Raw genomic sequence first — 11,268 nt, 5'->3', positions numbered from 1 at the left:
TGTTTTCGTTTATTTTTATTAAAATTCTGCATGCTTACCTAAGTGAGTCTCCTGAGCAGCGCATGGCAACTACATAGCAACGTAGGCTTTAAAGAAGTTTTGCAAGTTCAAATTAAATACCATTTCACACAGGCTAATGGAGTTTTTAGCAAAATTCTCCAGTGGTTGGGGGGAGAAAGGCAATAAAGTTTGTCTAAACTGGAGAATAGCTGATTGGACCTTGAAAGTCAGAACTGGCCCATTATTGGAAAACATTGAATGACTTTTCCTGTCAAATTTTCTGAATTACCCCGGACCCTTTCCTGACCTAACCCAGCACGTATGTGTTTCTGTTAGCAGCTCCCCCCACCAGGATTCCCCAGTACAGCTAACTAGTCTGCATTTATCCTAAGAGGGGAAAAGCTGTCTAAAAAGGAGACTTTTCTCCAGAGTCATTTCAATAGGGCCATGACTTTCTGTGTGGTCTCATCTGCTCATCTCGTCTCATCCAAAAATACAGCCATCCCTTAACTCTCTGTGACCCAATGGTTACTCTCACAGTGGTACTTTTCCTTGATATGGTAGAGTTCAAGCGATCTTTCAGGAGACATCTAGATGTTCGATATCTCCTGTGTCCTTGCCCATGCTTCCTGAGCGAATTGGTTACTGCAAAGGCTTCTCAGTTCTGCTTCCTGACTACACCACTAGCCGGGTATTCAAGTGACCGAGGTTTAGATTCTAGATCTGTCGCTGTCACTTGTAGGATTTGGAGTAAATCACTTAATTTCCGTGAACTTCGTTGCTCAGATCAAAGTAGTGTATAATTAAGAATGATTGTGAGGATTACAACAGATATTGTGAGTGAAGTTTATTTGTTGAGACATTGTAATATAATTACATATAATTAGGGAGGCTATAAAATAAACCCAAATGTGAAAGGGTGGAAATGTGAAGTGGCGGTAATGGGAGAAACATACTGAGAGGAAAAGAAATTGACAAGGTAAAAGTGAAAAACAATGAGGTCTGTCATAAGGCTGTTGTAACCAATCCTATCTTTTAAAATAATGTGTTGTGCCATAGTTTGCTTTCATTGCAGAATGAAAATTCAGAATTAGAATATTATGCTGTATAAGCTTTGGCACCCTGGAATCGATACGTCTTTCACCTTCAAGTCAGTGAGAATTTATTCTTGAGAGCGGTCCATACTTAGCAGAAATAAAATTACAGACCTACCCCCAGTGAAAACATTAAAAAATGTAACAGCTGTAATTCTCATGATAATGATGAAGCCTCACATGTATGGGCAAGAAATACTATTCAAGAAATTACTCTGTCGGACGTTCTAACCATTGTACATGCATCGCCTCGTTTAATCATGATACCAACTTTACGGTGTTGGTCATGTCAATAGCACCACGACACAACTGGAGCTCATTGACTGTACATGACTCGTCCACAGTCACAAGACAAATACGTAGCAAAACCAGGATGGGAACCTCCCTCCTTAGCTGCACAGTACATGTCAGCAGTCACTAGAAGGGCTCCCTCCCTCTTTGCCCTTCTGGCCACTGGTGTGCAAGGACGGAGCTGGCTCTAGCGTCTTGCAAGCCTCCATTGTTAAGTCGTGAGCAATTTTGTGAGATCATTGTTAAACACAGTTCCTCTTAAACTGACCACAGTGGAAACATTTATAGCACAGAAATTGGCAAATATTACAGGTCAGAGACACCCCCCTCCCAGCCACCAGAGCCAGGTGTTAAACATTTACCATCATACCACTGAATTAGAGTTGGAGATGTTCTTCTACCTTCCATTTATGGCTAATTTTAAATGCCTTTTAAATTCCCTCAAAAGCAAAAGGGAAAACGAATCAAAATGAACCATAAAATAACAGTCAGATTTCCATCATGCAGTTTGTGTTACACCATCTTGATGTTTGATATCCTTTGTAAAAATAGGGCAATTTTTAATGTTGAAAGTTAAAGAGTTTCATCTTCGGGAATTTTCTCTCAGTAGAACTGATTACTTCCAATGAATGGGACTATTCCTACTTTGTGTGTAGAAAGAGATGTAGTACTTTACTTTTACAGTATTGTAAAGAAAGAAAAAGGTTTTATCACAAAAGTTACTGAATGGTATATGAATAGGAAATGCATTGATTAAATTTTCTCTCGTGCACAATGAATGTCTCATCCCTAGATGTTTTCATCCACCCCAGGTAAATGCCAGCATATCCAAAACCAATTCAAAATGATGTCTGTTTTTCCTTCTAAGTTAAACAAATATTTACAATTGAAAGTAGCACAATGATTTTACTTTCGGCTAAAATTACTCTCTTTATGGATTAGATTTGTCACAAACATAAGGTGATTTGTAACTGATTTAAGTAAATCTAAAATACAAGTTCTCTGCGTTTATTAATCTACCTTCATGATTTTAACTTTACTGATTTAATAAATGTGCAAATAGAATGATTCTGGAGGAATTTTAACTAGAGTATCAAAATATCCAGTCTGAGAAATTACCTGTACAATTATGATATTTTAACTCATTAATATCAATTTGGTTCAGAAACACTTGCCAAGAAAATTATAATTATACTTACAAATTGGTGTTTTTTTCATTTACCTCACTTAAGAACTATGTCTTAACGTTACAAAAACGTTCATGGTTTTTGAACACCTCGGGGAAAATGTTCTGGTCATCACTGACAAAGTGTTTAATAAACGGACCCATTTCTTCTCTGAACACGTGCATTTTTCACTCACCAATATATGAAGAGGCTTATCATGTTTGTACCTTTCCGTAATGTTTAACACTTTCCTGAAAGAATCATAATATTATTTTACAAATGATGTCCATCCTGGAAATGTTACATGAACAAATTTCACCACTCATCCAAAAGTCCATCCAAAGCTATAAGAATCCTCTTGGGACTATGTCCATGTCTTTGTGAGAACCTCATAATATTATTCATATTTCACTTTGGTGAGCCTTTCTGTCTCTTCTGTTAGAGGATAAGCCCCTGCAGTATATAAAAAAGGGTTGGTCATTTCCTATAAATGTTACGATAAAGCCATTTGTTATTTTTTTCTTTTAAGATTTTATTTAAATTCAAGTTAGTTAACATATAGCGTATTGGTTTCAGGAGTTGAATTCAGTGATTCGTCCCAAAGCTCATCCGAGCAAGTGTCCTTCTAAATGGACACTGTCCTTATTAATCACCCGTTTAGCTCATCCCCTGCCCACCACCCCTCCAGCAATCATCAGTTTGTTCTCTGTATTTAAGAATCTCCTATGGTTTGTCTCCTTCTCTGTTTTTATCTTATCCTATTTTTTCTTCCCTTCTCCTATATCCATCTATTTTGTCTCCTAATTGCCACATATGAGTGAAATCATATATTTGTCTTTCTTTGACTGACTTATTTCACTTAGCATAATACACTCTAGTTCCATCCATGCCATTGCAGATGGCAAGACTTCATTCTTTTTGATGGCTGAGTAATATTTCATCGTGTGTGTGTGTGTGTGTGTGTGTGTGTATGGCACATCTTCTTTATCCATTCATCATTAAATGGACATTTGGACTCTTTCCATAATTTGGCCATTTTTGATGGTAAGTTATAAACATTGGGGTGCATGTGCCCCTTTGAATCAGTATTTTTGTATCCTTTGGATAAATACCTAGTAGTACAATTGCCAGGTTGGAAGGTAGTTCCTTTTTTTAACTTTTTGAGGAACCTCCACTCTGTTTTCCAGAGTGGCTGTACCAGTCCACACTCCCACCAACAGTGTAAGAGGGTTCCCCTTTCTCCACGCCCTCACCCCTCAACAACATCTGTTGTTTCCTGAGTTGTTAATTTTATCCATTCTGACAGGTGTGTTGTGCTATTTCATTGTAGTTTTGATTTGTATTTCCCTGATGATAAGTGATGTTGAGCATCTTTTCATGTGTCTGTTAGCCATCTGGTTATCTTCTTTCAAAAAGTGTCTGTTCATGTCTTTTGCCCATTTCTTCACTGGATTACTTGCTTTTTGGGTGTTGAATTTGGTAAAATCTTTATAGATTTTGGATACTAACCCTTTATCTCCTATGCCATTTGCAAATTGAGGTCAAAGAGGTTGCTGTCTGCATTCTTCTCTGGGATTTTGATGGTTTCCTGTCTCACATTTAGAGCTTTCATCCATTTTGAATTTATTTTTGTGTATGGTGTAAGAAAGTGGTCCACTTTCATTCTTCTGCAAATTGCTATCTAGGTTTTCCAACACCATATGCTCAAGAAACTGTCTTTTTTCCATTGGATATCTTTCCTGCTTCATTGAAGATTAGTTGACCATATATTTGTGGGTCTGTTTCTGGCTTCTCTAATCTGTTCCATTGATCTGTATGGCTCTTTTTGTGTAAGTACCATACTGTCTTGATGATTATAGCTTTAATACAGCATGAAGTCCAGAATTGTGATGCCTCCTGCTTTTCTTTTTCAACCTTACTTTGGCTATTTGGGGTCTTTTCTGGTTCCATACATATTTTGGGATTGTTTGTTCTAGCTCTGTGAAAAATGCTTGTGTTATTTTGATAGGGATTGTGTTGAATGTGTAGACTGCTTTGGGTACTACAGACATTTTAGCGATATTAGCTCTTTCAGCCCATGAGCATGGAATGTTTTTCCATTTCTTTGTGTCTGGTTCAGTTTATTTCATAAATGCTCTATAGTTTTCAGAGTACAGATCTTTCACCCCTTTGGTTAGGTTTATTCATAGGTATCTTATGGGTTTTGGTGCAATTGTAAATGGGATTGATTCCTTGATTTCTTTCTCTGCTGCTCCATTATTGATGTATAGAAATGCAACAGATTTCTGTATGTTGATTTCTTATCCTGTGGATTTGCTGAATTTATGTATCAGTTCTACAATTTTTTGGTGGAGTCTTTTAGGTTTTCTGCATATAATATCATGTTGTCTGTGAAGAGTGAAAGTTTGACTTCTTACTTGCTGGTTTGGATGCCTTTTATTTCTTTTTGTTGTCTGATTGCTGAGGCTAGGACTTCCAGCGCTATGTGGAATAAAAAGTAGTGAGAGTGGACATCCCTGTTGAATTCCTGACCTTAGGGAAAACGCTCTCAGTTTTTCCCAATTAAGTATGATATTAGCTATGGGTCTTTCATATATGGCCTTTATGATGTTGAGGTTTCCTTCTGTCCCTACTTCGTTGAGGGTTTTTCTTAAGAAAGGATGCTGTATTTTGTCAAATGCCTTTTCTGCATCTATTGAGAAGATGACGTGGTTCTTACCCTTTCTTTTATTCATGTGGTGTATCACATTGATTTGTGGATATTAAACAACCCCTGCAGCCCAGAAATAAATCTCACTTGATTATGTTGAATAATTCTTTTAACGTACTTTTGGATTCGATTTGCTAGTATCTTGTTGAGAATTTTTGCATCCATGTTCATCAGGGATATTGGTCTGTAATAATAGTAGGGGACTTTAACACCCCACTTGAGCAATGGACAGATCATCTAAGCAGAAGGTCAACTGGGAAACAATGGCTTTGAATGACATACTGGACCAAATGGATATAACAGATCTATTCACAGAATTTCATCCTAAAGCAGCAGAATACACATTCTTTTCGAGTGCACACAGAACATTTGCCAGAATTGGATCATATGGGTCACAGATTGGGCCTTAAGCAGTACAAAAAGATTGAGATCATACCATGCATATTTTCAGACTATAATGCTATGAAACTTGAAATCAACCACAAGAAAAAATTTGGAAAGACCACAAATACATGGAGGTTAAAGAACATCCTACTAAAAAATGAATGAGTTAACTAGGAAATTAAAGAAGAAATAAAAAAATATACGGAAGCAAATGAAAGTGAAAATGGAACAGTCCAAAACCTTTGGGATACAGCAAAGGTGACCCTAAGAGGGAAGTATATAGCAATACAAGCCTTTATCAGGAAGCAAGAAAAGTCTCAAATACACAACCTAACCTTACACCTAAAGGATCTGGAAAAAGAACAGCAAATAAAGTCCAAAACCGGGAGAAAAAGGGAAATAATAAAGATTAGAGCAGAAATAAATGATAGAGAAACAAACAAAAAAACAGTAGAACAGATCAATGAAACTAAGAGAATTCTTTAAAAGAATTGACAGAATTGATAAACCCCTAGCCAGACTTACCACAAAGAAAGAGAAAGGACCCAAATAAATAATATCACAAATGAAAGAGGAGAGATCACAACCAACACTACAATAATACAATTATAAGAGAATATTATGAACAAATATATGCCAACAAATTGGGCAATCCGGAAGAAATGGACAAATTCCTATAAACACATAAACTACCAAAACTGAAACAGGAAGAAATAGAAAATTTGAGCACATCTATAACCAGCAAAGAAATAGAATGAGTAATAAAAAAATCTCCCAACAAAATACAAATCAAAAACGCAATGAGATACCACCTCATAGCTGTTAGAATGGCTAAAATGAACACCTCAGGCAACAACAGATATTGGCAAGGGTGCAGAGAAAGAGGATCTCTTTTGCACTGCTGATGGGAATGCAAACTGGCGCAGCCACTCTGGAAAACAGTATGGACGTTCCTCAAAAAATTAAAAATAGAACTACCCTACTACCCAGCAATTGCACTACTAGGTATCTTATCCATAGTATACAAAAATACTGATTGAAAAATACTGACACGTGCACCCCAATGTTTATAGAAGCACTATTGACAATAGCCAAAGTGTGGAAAGAGCCCAAATATCCATCAACTGATGAATGGATAAAGATGATGTGGTGTGTGTATGTATGCGTGTATATATATATATATATATATATATACACGCATACATATGTACATATATACATACATACAATGGAATATTCCTCTGTGATTAAAAAGAATGAAATCTTGCCATTTGCAACAACATGGATGGAGCTAGAGTGTATTATGCTAAGTGAAATAAGTCAGAGAAAGATAAGTATCATATGATTTCACTCCTTTGTGGAATTTAAGATACAAAACAGATGAATAAAGGAAGGGAAGCAAAAGTAATATAAAAACAGAGAGGGAGACAAATCATAAGAGACTCTTAAATACAGAGAACAAGCTAAGGGTTGCTGGTGGGGTGTTGGGTGGCAGGATGGGCTAAAGGGGTGAAGGGCTTTAAGGAGGGCACTTATTGGGATGAGCACGGGGTGTTATACGTAAGTGCTGAATCACTAAATTCTATTCCTGAAATCATTATTACACTATATGTTAACTAACTTGGATTTAAATTAAAAAAAAAAAAATCACCCAACAAACAAGAATCCAGGGCCAGATGGCTTCCCAGGGGGAATTCTACCAAACATTTGAAGAATTAATAGGGGCGCCTGGTTGGCTCAGTAGGTTAAGCATCTGACTTTAGCCCAGGTCATGATCATGCAGTCCATGAGTTCAAGCCCTATGTTGGGCTCTGTGCTGACAGCTCAAAGCCTGGAGCCTGCTTCAGATTCTGTGTCTCCCTCTCTCTCTGCCCCTCACCCCCGCCTCAAAAATAAACATTAAAAAGTGTTAAAAAAATAAAAATAATTGGTAAAAAAAAAAAAGGCCTATTCTTCTGAAACTGTTTCAAAAAATAGAAATGGAAGGAAAACATCCAAACTTATTCTATAAGGCCAGCATTACCTTGATTCCAAAATCCAACAAAGACCCCACTAAAAAGGAGAAGATAAAAGCATTTACGTTCATTTATTTATCTATTGAGTACATAACATATATCTTTGTGTAAGTGCTTAGGATGAATTGATGATAACTTTACATCATGATAGCATATATTTTTAAAAGGCAAGACTGATAATCTATGTTTATTTGCTATTTTAAGATATTAGACTTTAATAAATATTATGTGTATAATGAGAACAGGACATCAGAATCAGCAGTTTAGGGAATACGGGTTGGCCGACTTGGAGCTGTATGAACCTAAATCTTTTGGACACAGCAGGGCTTGTAACCCTCTGGGACAGGGCCTCCTACACCCTACCCGGTAAAACCACCCTACTTGGAGAATAACTAAAATTATTGCTCCAACTACATGTGATCTTTACACAGCTCAATTCGTTTTCTTTTTTAAATACCCTACACATTTTAAAGCAGTTTCTAGGAAAGGCCAGTGCACATCTTTACATCTCTAGGTAAAGCCATTTTTATGTGAAGTCTTTTTGTAGGTCATAAATCCAGTATTTCCAAACCTGTAGTTGTCTTTCTGCTGGCTCATTCCCAACCCTGATTTACTAGTAGGTTGACATATATTCTTACATTCTTCTGTATAGGAGAGATTATCAACACTTAGATAGCACATGGTATTCAGATTGCTTCATTGATAACGTAGACCCCCTCAGATTAGAGATTCAGTGTTATCACATCTGTTCATGATCATATTGCCATTAGAATTTATTTTTCTATGCCTAATATATAAAAATAAGTTATATATAAACATTTGTAACTGTAATATATAAGTAATATATGTAATATTTTTTACATCTATATGTGTAACGTGTGTGTAAATAACATTTACACATAAATATGTAATATGTAATATATAAGTAATAGATTTCATAAAAATATATGATATATAGAAATGTTAATAAATTTAAATTTACGTATAAATTTTATTTTCCTGATTGCTTTGTTTAAGCTCTTTGCAAGCCAAGGAAGTCTTTCCTCATACGGGTTGCAAATTATTTATCCCTTAAATTTGTGTGGTTTGTCCTTTGACGTTTAATATGTATGTGTGTAGAAAACAAAACTATATGTGAGTTTGGATATTTTAAACATTTTACATTTGTTTATTGATTTTCTTCTGAGTATGACTTCTGATACATTCCCTAGGATTTGACAACTTTGAAGAAGCCTAAACGTGTACACTGATTATGAACGGTAATTTTTTTATAGTTTGAAAGGTCCTGCTCTGAAAATGATTCCAGATCGATATTCCAGAGGAGGTGAAACAAAACGCCAAGCTCCACGAAGAGATTCATTCTTAAAATTATAATTTGTTCATGTTTTGTTTTCCATCCCAGAGTCTCTTGCATAAAAATTAAATCCAAATCTAAACCACAAAGATTAACATCCTAAAAATAAAGGGAAGTACAAGTAGTGAAAGGCTAACAGGAATAGAAGTTAAGACGTGTTTTCTTCAGTGGCAAAGGACACATGACATCAGAAGCACATCTACTAACCGTCAGGTAGTGAGAGAACCACGTACGTGCCCTGGTGTTTCGTTTACCCCCTGATAAGACAGTAGGGCTGTTTTGCTGGTTTCCAGGCAATGTGTGAAAGACTCTCTGGAGTATGGAAAAAACACTGAATATACTTTGGGGCACCTGGGTGGCTCAGTCGTTTAAGGGTCCGACTCTTGATTTAAGCACAGGTCATGATCTCAGGGTCGTGAGTTCGATCCCCATGTCGGGCTCTGTGCTGACAGCACAGAGCCTGCTTGGGAGTCTCTCTCTCCCTCTCTCTCTGCCCCTCCCTCCCTCTCTCTCTCTCTCCCAAAAAAAAACCCTAATAAATATATATGTGTGCATATATGTATATAGTTTGTTTTCAACCATGTCTTTTGCCAGAACCTCAGGTTAACTCTTTGACAGCTGAAAAATAAAAATAAACTTCAAAGTATCAGATCTCCTCTTTCTACCTGGTATAAGCCAACTACAGATAAATACGCTATGAAATGTATTTATGTGTACGCATGTGTAAATTGATACAGGTTTTCCATAAACACCTAATGACTGTTAAAAATGTCTTAAATGGCACACGTGTGTGATAGTCGGGAAAGGCCTTTGATACTCTGCTCTGTAATTACTTATATAAAGTAATTGTAATTACTTATATAAAACAACAAACGGATTGGTTTTGCTGAATTCACTGACTTCTAAACTCTGTCTCTAAGGTTCTATCACTTCAAAGCTGTCTTGATTAAGATGTGGGAGGGAATTAAATTGATTCAAGGTGGATTAATGAAATACTGATTTGACTAGAGTGTTCTCCTGCAATATTTAATATTCCCTTGCTTTTCCTTCGCTTTGTTGAAATTCATTTTCCTTATTCCTTGAGTTTAATATATGATTATTTTACAGAAAGTACTCATATAGAGTGCTTGAGCACCACACATGTGGCCATTTTATATCGGTTGCAGTATTCTGAAATTATAGTTTCATTATCTCCTGGCCTGTTTTTCAGAGAGAAAAATATGTGTATCCCCACCATTACAAGCTTTGGAAGCTTTGGAACACTATTGAGATTGAAGTGCTATGCTTGCAAAAAGAAAAAAAAAATTGATTCTAACAAATGGCGTGCTTTGAATTTTCCTTTCTACTGCGTTTTTATTCATTTTTTAATTCTCACATCGTGTTCTGAAGCAGTTACAATGAATCATGGGGCTGAATTCAGCTTTGCAAATATGTTAAAAGAAATTATCAAGCACTTCACTTCATCTAGAAATATCACCCAAGGAAAAAATAATAAACCTTTGCTAGCTAGTGTTGCACAATAAGCAAAATGAATTGAATCAGTATTATTGCCTTCCATTTGACAAGCACAACATTGGACTATCTCTGAGAGAGGAACTATTTGTAAACTTCTTTGAACATAGTTACCTTCCTATACATTACTTACTAAGATCCATAATGTGCCTCAGTTACATTGCATGAATACCCGTGTGCTTGAACATGTATTATGTGCCTTGTTTAAACTCTTCCATTTGAGACATGGATGGTGTTTAAGCATTCGCTCTGAGAAGTGGAGTGGCCTGGGAGTACCTTCACCCAGACCCAAAAATGGTAGAAACTGCGACATACATTTAGGACCCGCTGTCACTGGTGGCTGAAATGAAATGTGTTGGCTTTGTGAATTTCTCCAGCGAGCACCTTCATGGATCACGTGAACGGCTTCCCAAATGGTGATTCCTAGTGTCTTCATCTATGGGCAGCAGTTAACAAATGACTGCTTCCATGTTGCTTCAAATTCTAAATGTCATTAATCAACTTGTAACTAACAAGGGCTTTCTTTTTTTTTCTTTTTTTTTTAATGTTTTTTATTTATTTTTGAGACAGAGACAGAGCATGAGCAGGGGAGGAGCAGAGAGAGAGAGAAGGAGACACAGAATCCAAAGCAGGCTCCAGGCACTGAGCTGTCAGCACAGAGCCTGACGCGGGTCTCGAACTCACGGACTGTGAGATCATGACCTGAGCTGCAGTCAGACACTTAACTGACTGAGCCACCCAG

The sequence above is a fragment of the Panthera onca genome, chromosome E2 (genome assembly GCF_046562875.1).
Source record: "Panthera onca isolate mPanOnc1 chromosome E2, mPanOnc1 haplotype 2, whole genome shotgun sequence".
Classification (NCBI taxonomy): domain Eukaryota; kingdom Metazoa; phylum Chordata; class Mammalia; order Carnivora; family Felidae; genus Panthera; species Panthera onca.
The sequence above is the reverse complement of the archived record's forward strand: the minus strand, read 5'-3'. Positions refer to the sequence as shown.